The 21,454-nt window shown below is 45.7% G+C and overlaps 1 pseudogene; it reads left to right on the top strand.

Moving 5' to 3' along the window:
- LOC110718072 overlaps positions 1-17,172 on the top strand; it is a 30,386-nt pseudogene extending 13,214 nt beyond the window's left edge.
- The last annotated feature ends 4,282 nt before the right edge of the window (positions 17,173-21,454 follow it).

The raw sequence follows: 21,454 nt of genomic DNA, 5'->3' as shown, positions 1-21,454 counted from the left end.
TGGTCCTTGGTGCCTCTAATAGTTGGGCCACCTGAAGCATAGCCGCTTGCAATGACGCAGATCACGTATGAATCTGTGTCCGAGCCACTGTCAGCTTTTGCTGCTTTTTTGGACGGTTGCTTAGGGTCCATCTTTTGAGTCACCTTGGACTTAAGAATGTAGGATTTCGGCAATCCTTTCTCAGCCAATTTCTCCAACAAATGCTTGTGGCTAGTCATTGGTATCATGGCCTATGTCCTCATGGAAATGGCAGTACTTGCTCTTGTCACGGTTCTTTGTCAGACCTTTCATTGTCGAGGGCTTTTCAAAGCTTCCCCGGTCTTTAATTTCCATGAGTATGGAATAGCAGTCTTTGTTAAACTAGTACTTGGGAACATACGACTTAAATTCTTTTTTCTTCTTCTTGGACGACTGACTAGAATCGTTGACCGCCCAAACTTCATTCTTTTCTCTTTTTGCTCTCTTCATTTTTTTGAGTCGGCTGATCTTGCCAACTTCCTTTATGTTTCTCGAACCTCTTTGAGTCTGACTGCTTGCTAAAGGAGCAGAGTTCAGATGCCTGTATGTAGGCCTTTGCCTCCCTCAGCGCCTCTGGAAGAGTGAACACTATCTTTCGGACAAGATCGAACTTGAATTGTGATCCGTCCTTCATATCCTTAAAGAAGTATGTGAAAGCAACTTCATCAGGCAGCCCTTGAATCTAGATTCTCTCCAACTTGAACCACCTGACATATGAGTGGAGCCCCTCATGGTCTCCTTGAACAACCGCAACCAAGTCAATACTTGTCTTTTTGGTCGGTATATTCATTAAGAAGTTAGAGGCAAATAGGAACTCAAGCGTCCTGAAGATGTTAATGCACCCAGACGGCAGGTTGTTAATACTTGCCGAACCACTACAAGGCAATGCCCTTCAGTGTAGCTGGGAAGCACCGACACCATGCAGCATCATCCAACCCCTATAGATACATGAAGTTGGTATATGTCATTAGGTGATCTTTTGGGTTGGTGGTGCCATCATAGGCACCAACCAAAACATTCTTAACCTTGGCCGGTTGTGCCACCTCGGTTATTTCCTTGGAAAACGCAAAAGGTTGTTCTCTAAGCCTTAGCAGACGGAGTTGTCAGTCCAAGGGTTGGACTTGATAAGCTGCCTAACCCCCGAAGAGGGCAAGTTGCTGAAAAGGTTGAGCAAACGAGTCGTATGGTTGATGGGGTACATACGGTGCCGAGCTGATCACATGGGGACCTGTTCTACCGGATGGGCTGATTGTCGGATGCTCATGCTCTTAATGGAAATACCTCAACGAGGTATCCCTGAAGCTGTCTGCCATAGTCGTCTTTGATGTCGTGTCAGACAATTGCTGGTTCTTCCTGTGCTCGACGATTTGCCGAGCATCGGTGTAAGTTTTCTTGCTTCCATCCGGCTCTATATGCCGGATGGGTTTCCTTTTTGACGCCTCAGGGAGACGAAACTTCGTCCAGTAAATTAAGGGCCTGGCCCCCTCCTTCTGCTTGGGATGTGGAGTGGGTTCCCTGTCCTTGAATTTCTTGGATTTCTCAGTGTGAAAAGGCTTCTTGGCCGACTGACCCTTGCTTGGACCAGCCGCCTGACTCTTGATTAAGTCTTTCATCTCTCCCTTGAAGTTTGTCATAAACTTCAAGAATTTCGAATAAGTGATGTGAGCAGTCGAATTTTCAGCCTGAGGCTTGCCGACTGACTTGCTCGCACTAGCCTTGCTAGCATCCCGCTCCTTTTTGTCTCTAGAGCGGATGTGTTTCGTGATGAAGGAACCATTTGCGGTCGTTTGCACTTTGACCTCTGATTTTGACTCAGTATCATGGTCCAAATGGGCCTTTGCTCCATCCAGACGTCTATCCTTTGGAGGCGGTACAGGTTCTTGAGATGCCATCTTATAAGTACTCTCCCCAAATACGGAGCCAAATGTTACGGGATCGTGTGTCCTACGGGAGAGTTACAACTCTAAGATTGGATCTTTGGACGTTTGTACCTACAACAAACAGAAGCTCCGGTTGTTCGGAGTTCCACCTCCGACAATCAAGTAAGTACGTGTCAAAGCGGAGTAAAATGCGGAAAGTGAAGTGAATCTTCTCGGATCCCTAGATCTGGTGTTTTCTCTGTTGTAAGAGAATATTGTATTCAATGATTGCTGTAATAAAATCAAGGTGCCCTTCTCAAGGTAATAAATGTCCCTATTTATAGGGCATGGGAATTAGTGCCCTTACCTAGGTCATTCAACCTAGGTAATTGGGTTGCGTCGTTTTTACGACGCCTCAAGATTTGAGCCCATAAAGGCCGCCATTTTTCACGTGTCTTATCCTAGTTGTCCCATTTTGGGCGTCTCCTAGGGTGACGCATGTCACGACCTGACTGCTCCATGTGTTAGGGTATTTTTACCCTAAACATAACTAGCACAAAGTGATGGATATGTACAAGCAGCGGCGCTCCTAGATCCTTCATTTGTTACTCTGGATGATATCAAATCGCTGTATGTTTATCTTATAATATTATATCTTCGTTAACATTCTTTGGTAACATGCCATCATTTTCACATTGTGATTTGTATTTGAAATTTTAGTTTTTGCGCTGTTAAGTTTTACTTTTTATCATAAACCATAGGACTTTCATATTAACTGCGTACAACATAATTGGATTATCTAATCTTGGCCTAATACTCCGTATGATAGAGTTATGAGAAAGAGAATGTTGGAATGCTTGAATTATATTAATGAGTATACAAGAGTATATAGTGCATAAGTAAACAATAAAATATGACTAGGTACATTTGTCTAGATATATCAGTTAAGAGTTAGAGATATCTTTGAATATCGACCTAAAGAGTAGGGATATCTTTGACTATTAACCTAACGAGTAAATCAAGGGATTATACAGTTAACACAATAACTAATAATGATTTGATTATCCTTTTTAAAATAGTCTTTCATTAGGAATAATAGCATTTGTTTCGGGGTTTTTTATGTGTCCTGCGGGAGAGTTACAATTCCGAGAATGGCTTGCTGACCGGCTGTGTACCTGCAAAACAACGAAACTCCGGTTGGGTGGAGTTCCGCCTCCGACGATCAAGTTAGGATTCGTACGAAGTGAATAGTGCGAAATAAATGGTTTTCTCTCTGATTCAGAGAGAATAAATGCTTGTTGGTATTTGTGTTTTTGTGTTTGGGAATTTGTGAATACCCAATAAATGAGGTATTTTCCTCTATTTATTGGGTTGGGGAACTTTACTCCCACCAATTAGGATGTGCCACGTGTCAGCTTGGGATTGGCTCCCACTTGCCCTTTCTAGGACTGACACGTGGCGCCCTCTGATTGAGCCACGCGGCTAGGGTGTTTTTTACCCTAATCATTTGCCCCTCACAGATGACACGTGGGGTGCCACGTGGCATCTGTGACATGGCATGCCACACAACATTGCTGTGACAGTTGTCATAATGAGGGGAGGAGACGGTTGGTCTTTTTCCCTCCATTTTTTTTTTTAAAAGGGGGAGGTGACGGTTCGCCTTTTCCCCCCAATTTTTTGAACTTGAGACAGGGGAAGTGACGCTTCGTCTCCCCTCACTTCTATAAAAGAAGTCTTTCTCCCATCATTCGCGCCACTTGCAAATTCCAAAAATCCTTAGAAAAAAGAGCTCTGATACCGGCTGCTTTTATTCACAACCGTCAACCTTCTTTCTAATCAACCGTCATTGCGCCTGGGTTGCATCTGCTTCAAGCCTCTACGAACGCCTGAGTCAACCGTCAAAGTTCTGAACAGCCGCTCATCACCGCTTGAGGTACCTGGACGTCATTTAGCTTTTTTCTTAATTTGGCCTACTCACCCGGTTTTTTGGTTTTTGCTGTTGAACCACCCCCATCCGGTTAGTAACCGCCTGGGGTACTTGTGTTCCATTTTTCACAAAATTGCCTGATCAACCGGATTTCTTTCTTTGCTTTCAAACGACCCTCATCCGGTAAAAACCGGTTGGGGTATCTTTGGCTGATCTTCCAATTTTTCTCAAAAGCTCTCAATTGACCCCCATCCGGACTTGTCCGTCTGGGGTGCTTTTGGGCAAATTTTTAATTTGCCGCTTGCTATTCAATAGACCCCCATCCGGACGTATCCGTCTGGGGTGCTTTTGGGCAAATTTTCATTTTGCCGCTTGCTTTTCAATAGAGCCCCATCCGGACATCTCCGTCTGGGGTGCTTTTGGGCAAATTTTCATTTTGCCGTTTGCTTTTCAATAGAGCCCCATCCGGACATCTCCGCCTGGGGTGCTTTTGGGCAAATTTTCATTTTGCCGTTTGTTTTTAATAGAGCCCCATCCGGACATCTCCGCCTGGGGTGCTTTTGGGCAAATTTTCATTTTGCCGTTTCCTTTTCAATAGAGCCCCATCCGAACATATCCGTCTGGGGTGCTTTTGGGCAAATTTTCATCTATTTCGGGTGCTTATTTGCAGGGAGATCATCCGGGCAACCGTCTGGACCATTTGTCAGTAGCACCTTTTGAAAGATTTTCTCCAACTTTAAAACACAAGGTACCGTCCCTACCCCCTTGTACATTCTTTCTTCTTTTTACCGGTTGCATAGTCTTTTGGTAGTAAATGGACTCACCAAGCACACACACGACACGACCTAGAGCCAAAACCAACCGGTCGCCGGACACGGCAGAGTCTAGGACTGGGGGTGCCGTCTGGGGGTCGTTGGACCACCCTAGGTCTTCTGAGATTCCAACCGTCTCTGTTAATGTGCAGGACCGGATGGCTCGGACTAGATGGACGGCCATTGACCCAGAGTACTAGTTTGGGGACTCAGCCGATGCTCCGGTTGAGGACTTGCCATACGACCGACCGGGTACCCCTAGTACACCCGGGGATCACATTTTAGAGGAGCCAGAGAGCTCCGGGGCAGAAGGACCTGCCCAGTCATCCGGCAGATCAGAATCAGCCGGGGTACCGGATGCCCCCATTGAAGACGAAGAGGCCTATAAATGGCCTTCAGTAAATAACCCCCAGGAGGCGTCCGTCAGCGCCCGGGACCTGGTAACCCTAAACGCCACCTTCCCGACATTCTTGGCGAAGCATCCGGTGGGGGACGGATGGGAAGTGATTGTGCCGCCTGCAAACGCAACCGTAGTCTGGGACGACTCGGTCCCCCATGCGGACAACTACTTTGGTTGCTACGAGGCAGCATTTAGGGCAGGCCTCCGGTTTCCCTTACACTGGGCCATCCGGGCTATTCTGAGGGGATATGACCTGGGAGTATGGCAGTTAACGCCCAACTCCTGGGTCAACATTCTTGGGTACATCGCCGCCTGCGAGATGCAGGAGGTTACGCCTTGCTGGGAGGCGTTTGCCCATATGCATTATCTCAGTCGGGCTCCTGGCGGATGGAATGCGTGGTATACTCTTACCACGCATCCGGAGTTCCTAATGACGCTTGACAAGCTGTCAAAGTGGAGCAACTGGAAGAGCAAGTTCTACTTGGTCTCATCTCCCTCTCTTCCAATGAATCGCCGGCTGAGGCTCTACAACAAGAATCCGACACTTCTGGGGAGGAAGTGTGCCTTACCAAGGGTCCCGGCAGACGCCTGGGACCAAATAATGGAGCCGGGTCTTTTTAAGAAGACAACGGTGCCTCTGGCTGATGGAACCGAGGCCATTGTACCTAGCCGGTGGGTACCGCATCCGGAATGGATGAAGGATGACGCCTTCTTGTCCGCCTGTGGTTTGAGTACCATGTTTAGCAGACGTAGTTTTATTTACAACCGGCATCTTTTTAACCATCTGTATCACTCCTGCCTATTAATTTGTTGTTCTTTTTTGCAGAGAAAGGTCTAGACATGGTGCCTCCGGAGAGAACACCAGTTAAACCAGCATGGGAAGTCCGCAAGGATTTCCTTGAGAAAAAGAGGGCCGAGCTGGCAGCCAAAAATGATGGGGTAAGCACCGGATGAGTATTTCCGTCTGCATGCATTTTAACAAATACCGGATGTGCATCCTTTAAGCAAATGCCGGATGTATATCCTTTAGGCAAATACCGGATGTATATCCTTTAGGCAAATGCCGGATGTATATCCTTTAGGCAAATGCCGGATGTATATCCTTTAGGCAAATGCCGGATGTATATCCTTTAGGCAAATGCCGGATGTATATCCTTTAGGCAAATGCTGGATGTATATCCTTTAGGCAAATGCCGGATGTTTATCCTTTAGGCAAATGCCGGATGTATATCCTTTAGGCAAATGCCGGATGTATATCCTTTAGGCAAATGCCGGATTTATATCCTTTACGCAAATGCCGGATGTTTATCCTTTAGGCAAATGCCGGATGTATATCCTTTAGGCAAATGCCGGATGTATATCCTTTAGGCAAATGCCGGATTTATATCCTTTACGCAAATGCCGGATGTATATCCTTTAGGCAAATGCCGGATGTATATCCTTTAGGCAAATGCCGGATGTATATCCTTTAAGCAAATGCCGGATGTATATCCTTTTAGCAGTTGCAATTCCATCTCTTGTGGGATCAGTACTAACTGTATACTTTATTTTTGCAGTCGGGGAGTCAGACTGTTCCCCGTTCTCTAAGGGCACTAATGAAAAGGCCGGCTGAGGTCTCCAGGCCACCGCCTCCGAAAAACAGACGGGTGGCAAATCCCTGTCTGCCACTCCCAGTTTAAACACCGGGTCTACTGACCGGATGATTTCTGTGGCATCCGGTTCTGGTGCGGCTGGGGAGGTTTCAGCCCCTCCACCTGAAAATCAAGGTATGGACTTTGCCTTTGAACCCCCCTGGCCGCTTGGACCTGCTAGAGTCAAGTCCCAAGCTACCCAGTCCGGGGACTCTCCTGCCAGCCGGCAGAACGTAGGAGGCGCTTATGCTCAATACTTAACCCATACGTCTCTTGATGCAGATGTTTCCCGTTGGCCGGATCTTCAAGGATACGCCAAACGGATGGTGAGGACCATTACCCGGTCCGAGAAGGAGGCGGTACCGGGTATAAACCAGGTCAACATTGACAGAATCAGTGCCCTGGTTGCTGAGGTAAATACCGGATGGGGTATTTTCTTGCAATTATTGCTTCTGTCTGATTTGATTATGCAAATTGTCTAACATTTTTGCCGGGTGCATTGCAGGTCCTACTAAGGGTTGATGGACTCCGGACCCCTCTTCGAAAGAAGCAGGACGAGGTAAGGGATGCCCAGAAGAGGGCAGCCGACCTTATTGATGTCCATCAATATAATACACTTATGTTTGACCTTGAGATTAAACGCCGGGAGTTGAAACAGGAGGAGATTGTCAACCAACTAACGGCTGCTGCTGACGCTGCGAACAAAAGGGCTGATGAGGCCGCCCTCAAGGTAACTGAGCTGGAAACAGCCATTAATGACTTGAAGGAGGCTGCCCAGGAGCGGGATCACCTCAAGGCTGAGGTTGACCGGGTGAAGGAGGAGGCGGCTAGGGCCAAGGCACAAGCCCAGGCGGAGTTCAACCAACAGCTGGCGGCTGAGCAGGCTCGGCTAATTGCTGAGAATGAGCAAGACAACGAAGAGCGCTTGAAGGTCGCTTGGTAGCTGGTCCATCCGGAGCTCGACTTTGCTTATTTTGATCTGAGGTACAAGTATGCCTCAGAACTCTTCGATGCTCAAGCTCAGGGCTTGGAGAAGCCGGCTCCTTTCGAGGAGTGGGCCGGCTTGGGGGATGATCAGGTAGAAGACCTGACGACGGACGAGGTTGAACTCCAAGTCCTTGAGGAACAAGTGCCTCCCTCAACCGTACCAGATCAGCCGGATGTTTCTCAACCGGCCCCAGCCCAGCAACAGCAGCAGCAGCATTAACCATAGCTTTCTCCTCTTTTCCTCTACTCTGTTCGAACAACCGGCCTGTGTGCCGTGTAGCTTTTGTATCTTTTCCCGGACATGGGTCCGGTTAACAATTTTTGACAATTTTTGTCGAGGTTATTTGATGGTTAGTACATTTACCGGCTGTGCCGGATTTCTGAGATATCTCTTTTTAATTTTGCACTTCAATTTAATTTTGCAATTATAACTAGTTTGCCGGATGCATAGGGTCTGTTGCCCCTGGACGGGTGCTTGGATGAAGTAAATCCAACTTCAATCATGCAGCCGTCCATATAACCATCCGTCTTTAGCTGAACCGGATGCAATAACATCCGTCTTTGCAAAATTCCGTCTGTAGGGTCTTTAAATTAAGACCGACTACATAGGATTTCAGAAAGTTGAACCGTCAGTATTGCTCTTGGAAATGACCAAGTGTGATAAGAGCCGCTTGTATGGCCTTTCTGGGAAAGCCGGCTACATGGGCTTTTTAAGATACTAACACCGTATGTATTACCTTTAGGTAATAGGCGTTTGGGTCAAAAGATTAGGGGGTCATTCCACTGGCGTAGTCATGAGCACCGGGTGTCTGTCATCTTGGACAGACAGTTTAAAAGAAGTTTGGCAAATTATGCACGTGCCCCCGTAGGGCTTTTTCTTGAAAGCCGGCTACTTTTGGGGCTTCAAGATTTTAGACGCCGCGTGTATCACCTTTGGGTAATAGGCGCCTGTATCTTGAATTCGAAGGATCATTCAACTGGCGTTGAGTTATGATCCTAGAACAATGTACCACCCGGATGGGAGATGTTCTCTTCGAAGATTGAAGCCAAATTCAAAACGCCGGATGCCTGCCTTTTTGGACAGACGGTTTAATAGTGTAGGCAATTTATGTGCATGCCCCTGTAGGGCTTTCTTTTAAAGCTGGCTACGTCGGGGGCTCCAAGATTTAAAGCGCCCTCTGCATTACCTTTAGGTAATAGACGGCTGTATCTTGAATTTGGGGAATCATTCAACTGGATGTTGAGTTATGATCCTAGAACAATGTACCACCCGGATGGGAGATGTTCTCTTCGACGATTGAAGCCAAATTCAAAACGCCGGATGCCTGCCTTTTTGGACAGACGGTTTAATAGTGTAGGCAATTTATGTGCATGCCCCTGTAGGGATTTCTTTGAAAGCCAGCTACGTCGGGGGCTCCAAGATTTAAAGCGGCGTCTGCATTACCTTTGGGTAATAGACGGCTGTATCTTGAATTTGGGGAATCATTCAACTGGATGTTGAGTTATGATCCTAGAACAATGTACCACCCATATGGGAGATGTTCTCTTCGACGACTGAAGCCAAATTCAGATCGCCGGATGTCTGCCTTTTCGGACAGACGGTTTAGTTTTATAAGTGCCCGGTTGCGTATTACGCATGGGTCTTTGAAGTATCCGGATGAGTATCCGGCTGTGCTTTGCACAATTACAAATAAATATATGCAAGTATTTAGACAAGTAAGTGTCGGCTGTGCATTGCACAGTTGCGACATGATACAAATGGAGAATAAAGCTTTTATTGATACTTTATTACAAATTATCAGAAGTAGTACTTTTTAAGTTATCTACATTCCAAGTTCTGGGTAGCTGTCTACCGTCTGGAGTTTCCAGGCGGTAGGTACCACCTCTGACTTCTTCGGTAATCCGGTAGGGTCCTTCCCAATTTGGGGTTAGCTTTCCTTGCTCATCTGCCCTACCGGTTGCCTCCATTTTCCTCAAAACAAAGTCACCCACTTTAAGGGGCCGCTTGTGCACCCGTTTGTTATGGGCTCTCGTCATTCTCAGACGGTATATCTTATGACGCAAGGCGGCATTGCCCTGCGCTCCGGGAGAGAATCCAATGCTAGCCGCATGGCCTCCCAATTAGCCTCTTCGCCATAAAGCATGACTCGAAGTGTTGGCTCATACAATTCAATTGGCAAGATGGCTTCAGTGCCGTATGTCATGAGGAACGGGGTTTCACCGGTTGCCCCTTTCTCAGTTGTTCTGATGGCCCATAGAACATGTGGCAATTCGTCTGCCCATAGACCACCAGCCTGTTCTATTTTCTTTTTTATGCCGTCTGAGATGAGTTTGTTGAAGGCCTCAACTTGATCGTTTGCTTTAGGACGGCCTACGGATGCAAAGCAGTGGGTGATTCCTTGATCCCCTAGCCAACTCTTGAGTATAGAAGTTTCAAACTGAGGACCGTTGTCAAAGACCATGGACATAGGCACCCCAAACCGGGTGATAATGTTTCTCCAGATGAAGGAGATAACGTCCTTTGTTTTAATGCCCTTGACCGCCTCTGCTTCCACCCATTTGGTGAAGTAGTCTACAGCCACTAAGATGTACCTACGCCCGCCTGAGGCTGGCGTGTATGGTCCTAAAATGTCCATGCCCCACTTTGCAAATGGAACCGAGCTGTAGATGGCCGTCAGGTCGGTTGCCGGACGGTGGATGAGCCGGCCAAATTTCTGGCACTTGTCACACCTCTTCACCAAATCCATGGCATCTGATTCAAGATTCGGCCAAAAATATCCCTGCCGCCTGGCTTTCTTGGCCAGGGACCTGCCGCCTATGTGTGATGCACAAAAGCCTGAGTGCAGGTCTTCCAAGACCTCCTTTCCCTTTCCCGGGGTTACACATTTTAAGAGCGGCTGGAGATATCCTTTCCGGAAGAGTTCTCCTTAGAACATTTCAAAACTGGCTGCCCGTTTTTTCAACAACGCCGCCTCAGATGGAGCATCCGGCAGGATGCCGTGTGCTAGGAAATTTCGGATGGGGTCCATCCAGGTAAAGCTTCGGTCCAGAACTCCAATGGGATCATGCTCAATACTTCTTTTTTCCATGACTTCCCAGAAGACTAACCTTGGCGTATCAGATGTGGCGGATGAGGCCAGTTTGGACAACGCATCCGCCTGGTTGTTTTCTGACCAGAGCACCTGACTTAGTTTGAATTCGTCAAGTTTCCCGGCCTCTTCTTTGACCGCTTGCAAGTATTTGATCATCGCCGGGTGGGTGGCCTCGAAGTCACCATTGAATTGGCTGACGATCAATTGAGAATCTGAGCAGGCGTCAATCTTTCTTGCCCCTGCTGCCTTACACATGCGGATACCGGCTAGCAAGGCTTCATATTCTGCCTCGTTATTTGAGGCTTGAAATTTGAACCGTAGTGTATATTCATAAGTATCCCCTTCCAGGGATTTGAAAATTACGCCTGCACCACAGCCGTTCATTGTAGAGCTCCCGTCTACATACACCTTCCAGACCTGATCTGTGTTATCCGGCTGGGGTGGCCTTGTCATTTCGAGAATGAAATCGGCAAACGCCTGACCCTTCACTGCCTTTCTTGGCTCGAAGGTGATTTCTAAGCTTTGAATGGCAATTGCCCATTTCAGAAGCCTACCGGATGAGTCCAGCGTTGTCATGGGCCGCTTGAGGGGTTGGTCGGTATAGACCACCACCGGATGTGCCAAGAAGTATGGTTTTAACTTCTTGACAGCCATGAAGAAAGCGAGACCAAACTTTTCAACCATGGGGTACCGGAGCTCTGCATTCCGGAGGACGTAGCTTATGAAGTAAACCGGGAGCTGTGTGCCGTCTCGCTCAGCTAGGAGTACGGCACTGAGGGCATGATCCGAGGCGGCTAAGTACATGTACAACACTTCACTGGTTAAGGGGCTAACCAGCCGGGGTAATGAGTGAAGATGTTCTTTTAGTTTCTGGAATGCCGCCTCAGCATTCTCCCCCCATTCAAATCTGGTCTTCTTCTTGATAGCTTGGAAGAAGTAGAGGCATTTGTCACCTGACCGGCTCAGGAATCTTCCCAAGGCAGCCAGGCAACCGGTAAGTTTCTGGACCTCTTTGACAGTACGGGGTGACTTCATGTCAATCACCGCCTGTACCTTGTCCGGGTTTGCCTCTATCCCTCTTTGATCAATTAAAAAAAGGGTGAAACTTTCCAGAATCAACACCAAAGACGCATTTCTTGGGATTTAACATCACTTGATACCGCCTGAGTGTTGAGAAAGTTTCCCGGAGGTCAGCGAGGTGATCCGCCTGCTGCTTGGATTTGACTATCATGTCGTCAATGTACGCCTCCACATTCCTTCCGATTTGATTAATGAAGACCGTATTAATCATCCGTTGGAAGGTGGCAGGCGCATTCTTCAACCTAAACGGCATCACCGTATAACAGAACAACCCTTGATCAGTGACGAAAGCCGTCTTTTCTTGATCTTTTTTCCACAAGGGTATCTGATGGAAGCCGGAGTAGGCATCCATGAAGCTCATCAAGGCATGACCGGCTGTTGAGTCAACCAGACTGTCAATCTTAGGAAGCGGATAGCTATCCTTTGGACATGCCTTGTTCAGATCTGTGTAATCTACACCGTCCGCCAAGTACCATTCGGTTTTTTGACAAGAACAACGTTTGCTACCCAATCCGGGTAGTAGCATTGCCGAATGAACCGGGCATCAAGGAGCTTCTTGACCTCGGTGGCTGCCGCCTGAGATCTCTCTTCGCCGTGGTTCCTCTTCTTTTGCCTAACCGGCTTTTTCTTTGGATCCACGGCGAGCTTGTGAACAGCAAGATCCGGATGTATACCCGGCATCTCGTCCACTTCAAAGGCAAAGATGTCTTTGAATTCTTTGAGAAGTTGGTGCAATGATTCGCCCAACTCCCCTAAGGCAACCGTCCCCACCTTGACGGTTCTCTCTGGACGGCTGTCATCCAGAATGAGGTCAGTGTTTTCACCAGCCGGTTGGGGACGGAACTCATCTGATCGCTCCCCAATCAGTGATTTCTATTTTTTGCCTCTCTTGGCGGCCAAAGGATGGTCCGCCTTTCTTTTTTGGTCGGCTGCTAAGGGAGCAGGCCCGGCCTCCATGCTTTCTCCACAAGGGGGGGGGGGTTCCTCATTAATGCCGACTGAGTGCACAGTCGGCTTGACGGCTGTGAGGTAGCACTCCCTTGCCGTCTTCTGATCACCGCTCATGGAACCCACCGTCCCATCATTGCTCTCAAATTTGATCAACATGAGAGAAGGGATGATGACTGCCTTGGACTCATTGAGGGTTGGACGGCCCAAGATTATGTTGTAGGCGGTCAGTTCTTCAACTACAAGGAACTTAACCACCATATGTCGTCCTTCCCCCTTCTCGCCCATCCGGATGGGTAGGTCAATCCTCCCCACCGGATGCACTACTCCTCCCCCGAAGCCAACTAGGGGATGAGGAGCCGGCTGCATGCTACCAGGCTTGTATTTCAGTTTTGCAAGGCACTGGTAGCTGATAAGATCAGACGAGCTCCCGGTATCTATAAGGATCCGGCCTACTCGCTGATTGGCAACCTTACACTCTACGACCAGAGGGTCATCATGAGGCCGCCTGACCTTGCCCCAGTCCCTCTCAGAAACGAGGACTTCGGGGAAGGTATCCGGCGACGCCTGGCCCTCATCTACTGAGTTGACCAGACGCCGGATGTTATCTTTAGCCCCCCGGATGGTGGGACCCCCTCCGGCGAAGCCGCCTGCTATGGTGAAGATTTGTTCTTCATCCGTATCAGAGCTGGCAGCCGGCTTTTTGGACGGATGCCCTTTGCTTTGCTTGGCTCCGCCCTTCGGCTTTATAATGTAGGACCTCAGGGCCCCTTCATCAGCCAGACGGTCCAACTGCCGCCTGAGGGTATAGCAGTCACTGGTGTCATGGCCAATGTCCTCGTAGAATTGGCAGTACTTGCTCTTGTCCCGGCTGCTAACGAGACTTTTCATGGGGGCCGTCTTCTCAATAGTCATCCGGTTCCTGACCTCCACGAGGATGGAAGATGGGTCTTTGTTGAACTCGTACTTAGGGACATACGGTCTCAACTCTCTGCTTTCTTCTGGGACGGCTGACCAGTACGGTCGGCTGCCCAGACTTCCTTCCTCTTGCCCTTGTCTTTGGCAGTCGGCTGGGTAGGCCGGCTGTCTCTTCGGTCGGACCTCTTAGAGTCCGCCGGCTGCCTGATGGAGCACAGCTCTGTCGCCTGTATATAGGCTTCAGCTTCCATCAGTGCCTCTTGAAGGGTAGCAACCCTTTTCCGGACAAGGTCGAACTTGAAAACTGACCCGTCCTTCAGACCCTTGAAGAAGTCTGTGTAAGCAACCTCATCCGTCAGGCCGGCTATCTGAATTCGTGTCAGATTGAACCGCCTGACGTAGGACCGAAGCCCTTCCTTTTCCCCCTGCTGTACTGCCCCTAGATCGAGGCTAGTTTTCTTGGCGGGAATGTTCATGGAGAAGTTGGATGTAAAGAGATACGCCAACGTTCTGAAGTTGTTGATGCACCCAGCTGGGAGGTTGCCAAACCACCTCTAGGCTATGCAAGAGGGTAGCCGGGAAGCACTTGCACCAGACGGCGTCGTCCAACCCCTGCAAGTACATGAGGTTGGTGTATGCCATGAGGTGATCTTCCGGGTTGGTGGTACCGTCGAAGGTACCTACCAACACATTCTTAACCTTGGTCGGCTGAGCCGCCTCGGCTATTTCCCGGGAGAAGGCTGACGGCTGCTCACCCAGGTTGAGCAGCCGGAGCTGCCAGTCGGCTGACTAGATGGGTGCCGCCTGACCTCCGAAGAGACCCGGCTGCATGTATGGCGACCCATAGGGCATGTATGGCGGCTGGGGCGCATACAGTGCCGGCTGGATCACTTGGGGGCCAGTGCGCGCGGACACTCCGAGCGACTGACTTCCTCTGTTTGTTTCCGAATGCTTCATTGAAGTATTACGGAAGCTGTCAGGGAAAGTCGAGGTGGAAGCCGACCCAGACAGCTGCTGACTTCTCCTTTCCTGGATTAAGATCCGGGCGTCGGAGTAAGTCTTCTTAGACCCATCCGGCTGTACTTGCCGGATGGCTTTCCGTTGCCCTGATTCAGGGAAACGGAGTCTTGAAAGATCAATATGGGGCCCATCCGCCCCCTTCGGCTTAGGGTGCGGAGTAGGCACCCGGTCTTTTACCGCCTGCCCCCTCTTTGAGGGAGAAGGCTTCTTTGCCGCCTGCCCCCTCTTTTAGGGAGAAGGCTTCTTAGCCGCCTGACCCCTGTTGGAGTCAGTAGACCTCTTGATGATGTCCGTCAGCTCCCCCTTGAAACTAGTCATGAATTTCATGAGTTCGTCTCTGGTGACGGGGGCTGAGCCCTCCGCCGCCTGGGGTACCCCAGCAGGCTGGCCGGCTGGGGGGCCATGGACTACATCTAATCCCCGTTCCCTTATTTCTCGAGAACGGGTATGTCGCGACCTGAATGACCCATCCGGGGCCATATAGGTTTCGACATCGTTATCGTCACCACTGCTTGGGTCCGTGTGGACCTCAGCTTCGACCATAGGTCGTTTGCCATCAGCAGGCGGTACATAGTCGGAAGTCATCTTGGAAGTACTCTCCCCACAGACGGCGCCAAATGTTTCGGGGTTTTTTATGTGTCCTGCGGGAGAGTTACAATTCCGAGAATGGCTTGCTGACCGGCTGTGTACCTGCAAAACAACGAAACTCCGGTTGGGTGGAGTTCCGCCTCCGACGATCAAGTTAGGATTCGTACGAAGTGAATAGTGCGGAAATAAATGGTTTTCTCTCTGATTCAGAGAGAATAAATGCTTGTTGGTATTTGTGTTTTTGTGTTTGGGAATTTGTGAATACCCAATAAATGAGGTATTTTACTCTATTTATTGGGTTGGGGAACTTTACTCCCACCAATTAGGATGTGCCACGTGTCAGCTTGGGATTGGCTCCCACTTGCCCTTTTCTGGGACTGACACGTGGCGCCCTATGATTGAGCCACGCGGCTAGGGTGTTTTTTACCCTAATCAACATTTATGAGCCTTTTCAACCCCATACTTGCAAAATGGAAATAAATAATCTCACCTTTGCTCAATCTTCCGAAAACAATCCTAACTTTCAGTTTATTCCAAAACAATCCCACATGGATATTGTTAAACAATTCCTGACCGGTTGGTACCCAGTTTTCTTAGGTTGTTTGCCACGTGTCGACTTTTAATAGGTTTATTTTATTTTTTAATAATTAAAAAAAATTATAAAAAAAAAAAAAAAAAAAAAAAAAAAAAAAACAGCCCTAGCCTCGTCCCTCTTAAAGCAACGCCCACCCCTGGGTCTTAACAAGTTGTAGGTCAAAATATTGTTAAAAAATATTCATATTAAATGTGGGATTGTTTTAGAATAAACTGAAGTGGGATTGTTTTCGGAAAAACGAGCAAAGGTAGGATTATTTATTTCTATTTTGATCTTAATTCCGAGGTTGAGTGAGTTTGCTTATTAGTTAAAGTAAAATATTACTTCATTCGTTTCTTCTAATCAAAGCTATCAAGACATTTCTTATAATTTTCACATATTGATAACAAGCAATGTAAAAAAATAAAATAGTGTACTAATTCAGTTAAATTGTGACAGGGGTGAAGGTACCAATTGCTGTTCTTGGCGCTGTTTGACCAAGCGACTCCACCTGAGCTCCTAAAGCAGTTTGAGGAGGCAATGAATGCTAAATGCCCTAAGCTACGTCGATTGTCATACTTCAATGTTCAGCATGTGTGCTCTTCAAGTGGTGTATGTTTCGACCATATATACTTTTGAGACAAATTATTCAAAGATTCTGTTTATACCAAAAAATAATGCTTGCTTTACTATAACATACTATATTATGTGGCTGATGTTTATCTTTAGATTTGTTACGTTGTTGTATACGGTGTTGCGACAATAATTAAATAGTGTTTCATGAATTGATTCCATTTGAAAACTAGTGCTTCTTTTTTGGGGTAGTTATCGTTTTAACTGAAGTGCCTCTGATTTGTTGGACCAGACTATCTTCACATCCTTCATGTACATTCATAGCAAAAAATTTCTCCTAGGAAATGAAGATAATAATACTAAAAAAATTACAATGTTTAACGCTGTAAATTCTAGGTCTTAAAGTTATAAAATAGTACACTACCTCTCTATGTAAGTTAGGCCCATGATAATTAATCTGTTAGAACTTCATTTGTTTCGGAGAAGAGATGAAAAAACTCGTCTGCAAGGTTGTCACTTGTAAAGCTATGATTTGATTCCAACAGGAAAAAATTTATTTATTATGGTACAGTAGAAATATGATATTACTTGGTTTTTTATAGATGGATGGATATGTCAAAATATATCCTAGAGTCACGCATGGATGGACAATGAGATACGACCCTGAAGACGCTGCTGCTGTCAAGCTGCATAAGAAGCTCATATGGATATGCTTAATTGGTTAAAAAAATACATTATAAACTAAGATCTGATCATCGTCACGCTTTAGTTATGGGAATGTATCAAATTTTATCAAATATCCCGATCATCTGTATGAGATGATTATTGTTGGCTACTCTATTTTGTAATCTTGTTTGTTAGCAAGTATCCTTCTGTTGGAACTAGTTGTCAGTTTGCCTAGCTACTTGAGTCTCTCTAGATTAAATTATATTACATATTTTTACAAAAACTTCTTTATTACAGCTAACTCACATTTGTTCTTCTTTATTACAAGCATTACGTAATTCGTTTATGTGTTTTGGAAGCACATAGGACATAATAGAAATTCGATATCTATAAAGGTATTTTTTAGGATTACAATGTGTAGACACCTGATTGTGTTTCCCCAAAAACCAAACACAGTGATGAGTAAATTTCACGTCTTTGGTTAACGAACTTGGTAAAGAGTTGAAGAGTCTCGTGAATTTACCCTAAGCCTTGACCATATCCCTAACCTTACCTAAGATGTTTTAAACCCAAAATCATTCACTTCATGTCCAACTCATAAAAATATCCAAACCAGATTATTTTGATCCATAATCCTGGTCCAATTATTGATTAATTGGATGGGGATTGAAAAGAGCTTTCCAACAACATATTAGCCCAAATCCGACTTAAAACAAATAAGTTATGGCCAAAATAATAAACCGAGCCCAAACCGGACCTAGGTCCACCTTACCTACGACCCAATGATCATATGAGGGTCCAAATACCATATTCCAAATCCTAGACCCATTAGGATTCCTTAGGAGCTTCTAGAGGTCTCTAGAGGGTTCTAATTTATCCTTTCCGAAAAAGATAAAGATCAAAAGAGTTCAAAGCCGAATAAACTTCTCTTATGATAGTCCTTATCCCGATAAAATACAAAGACATACGTATATATTTTGTTAACCAAATTCTATTGGAAATCAAATTTCGTACGGCTGTTTCTCTTTAGAAATCATCACATGACGACAGAACCAATGCCCCGCGATAGTCCTATCGCGCCGCGATGGACATTGTCGCGCCACGATAAGTCTATCGCCCCGCGATGAATCCTGTTCTATTCCGATTAAAATTCTGATCTTTTCTAATCATCTAGACTCTCTTTTTTTCCCGAAAAAAGAGGTCGTTTTCCCCGTTTTTAAATCAGTTAGATACATCAATCATAAGCTATAACCACCTAGCTCCAATCATCATCAATCATCAATGTTCTTAGCCTAAACACATCCTTGATACAATACCTCCTTCGCGAAATTCGAATACTCTAAGCCATCCTCAATGTTGCCTTCGACCTCGACGTGAAAGGTTGATAGTTCTGAGGGTTTGGTCCCAAATTTATATTTCAATTCATATTTGATTTATTTACTTTATTGATTTAACTTTCTTGAAGTTTACTAACGTGTGTATTGATTTAATAGCAAGAAGGTTGAGGCATTAAAGTGAGTAATTCAATCACCCTTATTATTTGAGTTTGGAGCAGAAATCATGTTATGTTAATTTCTAGTATCATGCTTAGGATGTTATTATGATTTCTATTATCATGTTTAGGATAACGCTTTGATTTTGATTATTAGTGACATGCTAGGATTTGTTATTAATCCGTTTAGTATCATGCCTAGTATCTTACTATTAACAATGTTTTGATGATGTTGTTATTATAATGATTGTTGTATTAATCATATGTTGGCTGATTATTCATGATTTGTTGTTATTGCTTGATCACGCCCCTTTTTGCAGGTTTAAAGGGAATTTTTACTTGAAATCACGCCTAATAAGATAATTAATAATTCAATTTAGGTTTAATGTGATTTTAATTCAAGTGAACATTAATAATAGATTTGATTGTGCATCAATAATCAACCAATGTAGATTAAACAGGTTTAGGATTAATTTGATGTATGTGTGTTGATCGAAAAGCGCACATAAATGTCATAAGAATTGCGTAGAGGCCTATTTAGGGCGGTTTCAATCTCTTTTAGGTTGGATTCATACCATCATCCCCGAACATCCAGTCATGGTTCCGGACCACTATGGAGTTAACGATCTCTGTGGTCGTGAATGGGGTGTTTCACACCAGTGAACGGTTTACAAGTTCCTAAAACTTGTTGGTGACTCTTTTATCTCTAGCTTTTTTCCCTTGGAATGTCGCCATGCCTAAAAGCATAAACCACAGTATGGCTCAATGAGAGTTGAAAAATTCCCTACAGTTTTTGGTGACTGCACTGGGGAGGATTTCTAGATTGATTCCTGAATTTATTTTTGGCAATTGATTTAGAATGAGTGGATGAGACTTGAAAGATTCTAGATATTCATGAGCGTAATTTTGATTAACATTTTGGCATAAGCATAAAAAGGTTCGCATTGGAAAGACCATATGTAATGCGTCAAAACATAGGACATACACGTAGGAAAGGCCGGGAATAATTTTCACAACTAAATTCGAAACGACGCTGCGAAAAATCGGAAAAAAAAAAAAAAAAAAAAACATCAAAAATTGACACTGCCGCAGAACGTCAGAACTATCACAGGACGTTGGAAACCAACGTCGGACGATATTCTTATCGCGTCGCGATAAAGAAATCGCCGAACGATGGTTCCTATCGTCTAGCGATAGATCTGGCGAGTTTGCTCCAGCTTTCTGTTTTCCTGTTTGGCCCATGTTTCGGGGTTTTTTCAGTGTCCAGCGGGAGAGTTACAATTCCGAGACTGGCTTGCTGACCGGCTTATACACAATTAGGATAAATTTTGATTAAAATATTCAATGTTCACTTAACAGGTGTTTCTTTATCCAAGACATGGTCTTGATACCCTGTTTTGAATATTCTCAGAAATCGAATGGACTCATTATTTAATTCTAAACCACAATTAAATAGATATGGAGTAATCATAAATTTGCAGAAAATTTAACTGCTCCAAAATTGAATGGTTCAACATAGTGTTTTACATTAAGACATCTAGTTTTAATTAAAACATCTATAGAGGGAAATCAAAGCCAATCTCGAATATGCTTGATTCCCATTGCCTCAACATGCTTGTTGTGCTTCACTTGAGACAAAGGTTTTTCTGAGGATCGGCTACATTGTCGTCCGTTCCAATCTTACAAATTCGGATTTCACCCTCGGATTTTCATTCCCTTATCATGTGAAATCGCCGCTTGACATGTTTAACCTTCTGATGTTCCCTTGGCAACCTGGCCTGAGCAATAGCTCAATTGTTAACACAATAGAGGTCTTGCTGACCGGCTGTGTACGTGCAAAACAACGAAACTCCGGTTGGGTGGAGTTCCGCCTCCGACGATCAAATTAGAATTCGTTCGAAGTGAATAGTGCAAAATTAAATGGTTTTCTTTTGATTCAGAGAGAATAAATGCTAGTTTGGTTTTTGTGTTTTTTGTGTTTAAATTTCTGAATGCCCAATAAATGAGGTATTTTCCTCTATTTATAGGGTTGGGGAACTGTGTCCCTACCAGTAAAGGTTTGCCACGTGTCAGCCTGGGATTGGCTCCCACTTGCCCTCTCTGGGACTGACACGTGGCACTCTCTGATTGGGCCACGTGGCTAGGGTATTTTTACCCTAATCATTTGCCCCTCACAGATGACACGTAGCGTGCCACGTGGCATCTGTGACATGGCATGCCACGTAACATCAACGTGACGGTTGTCACAATGCTGGGAAGGGGACGGTTGGTCTCCTTCCCTCCATTTGTTTTTTTTTTTTTTTTTTGGGAAAGGGGAGGTGATGGTTCGTCATCCTCCAAAATTTTGAATTTTGAACCTGGGAGATGGCGATTCGCCTTCCCTGATCCCTATATAAGGAATCCCTCCTTAATCATTTGCAACATTTGCAAATTTTTAAAAAATCGAGAAGAGGGCTCTGGTACCGGCTGAGTGTAAACACAAATCATTCCTTTTTCATCACATCCGGCTTTGCTTCCTTTCCTGACTCAAGACGCCTGCTATTTTCCGGCTGAGGTAACTTTCAAACCTCTTTGCATATTCATCCGGTGTGTAGTTAGCTTGCCATAAACTTGGGGGGAAGGCAGCCGGATTTATTTATTTTTTGAACAACTGGTGATCCTTGGAAAACTTGTTACATCTTCTCAATAGACCCCCATCCGGTATAAACCGCATGGGGTACTGTCGAGTAATTTCTAGGTTGCTTCTCACAGCTCTCAAAGGACCCCCATCCGGTTAGGACCGGCTGAGCGATCTTTGACCCCATTTTTTTTTCAAGGCTCCTCAATGTACCCCCAACCGGTTTTAGCCGTCTGGGGGGCATTTGAGTAG

This window comes from Chenopodium quinoa, unplaced genomic scaffold (assembly GCF_001683475.1).
Source record: "Chenopodium quinoa cultivar QQ74 unplaced genomic scaffold, ASM168347v1, whole genome shotgun sequence".
Classification (NCBI taxonomy): Eukaryota; Viridiplantae; Streptophyta; class Magnoliopsida; order Caryophyllales; family Amaranthaceae; genus Chenopodium; species Chenopodium quinoa.
The sequence above is the reverse complement of the archived record's forward strand: the minus strand, read 5'-3'. Positions and strand labels throughout refer to the sequence as shown.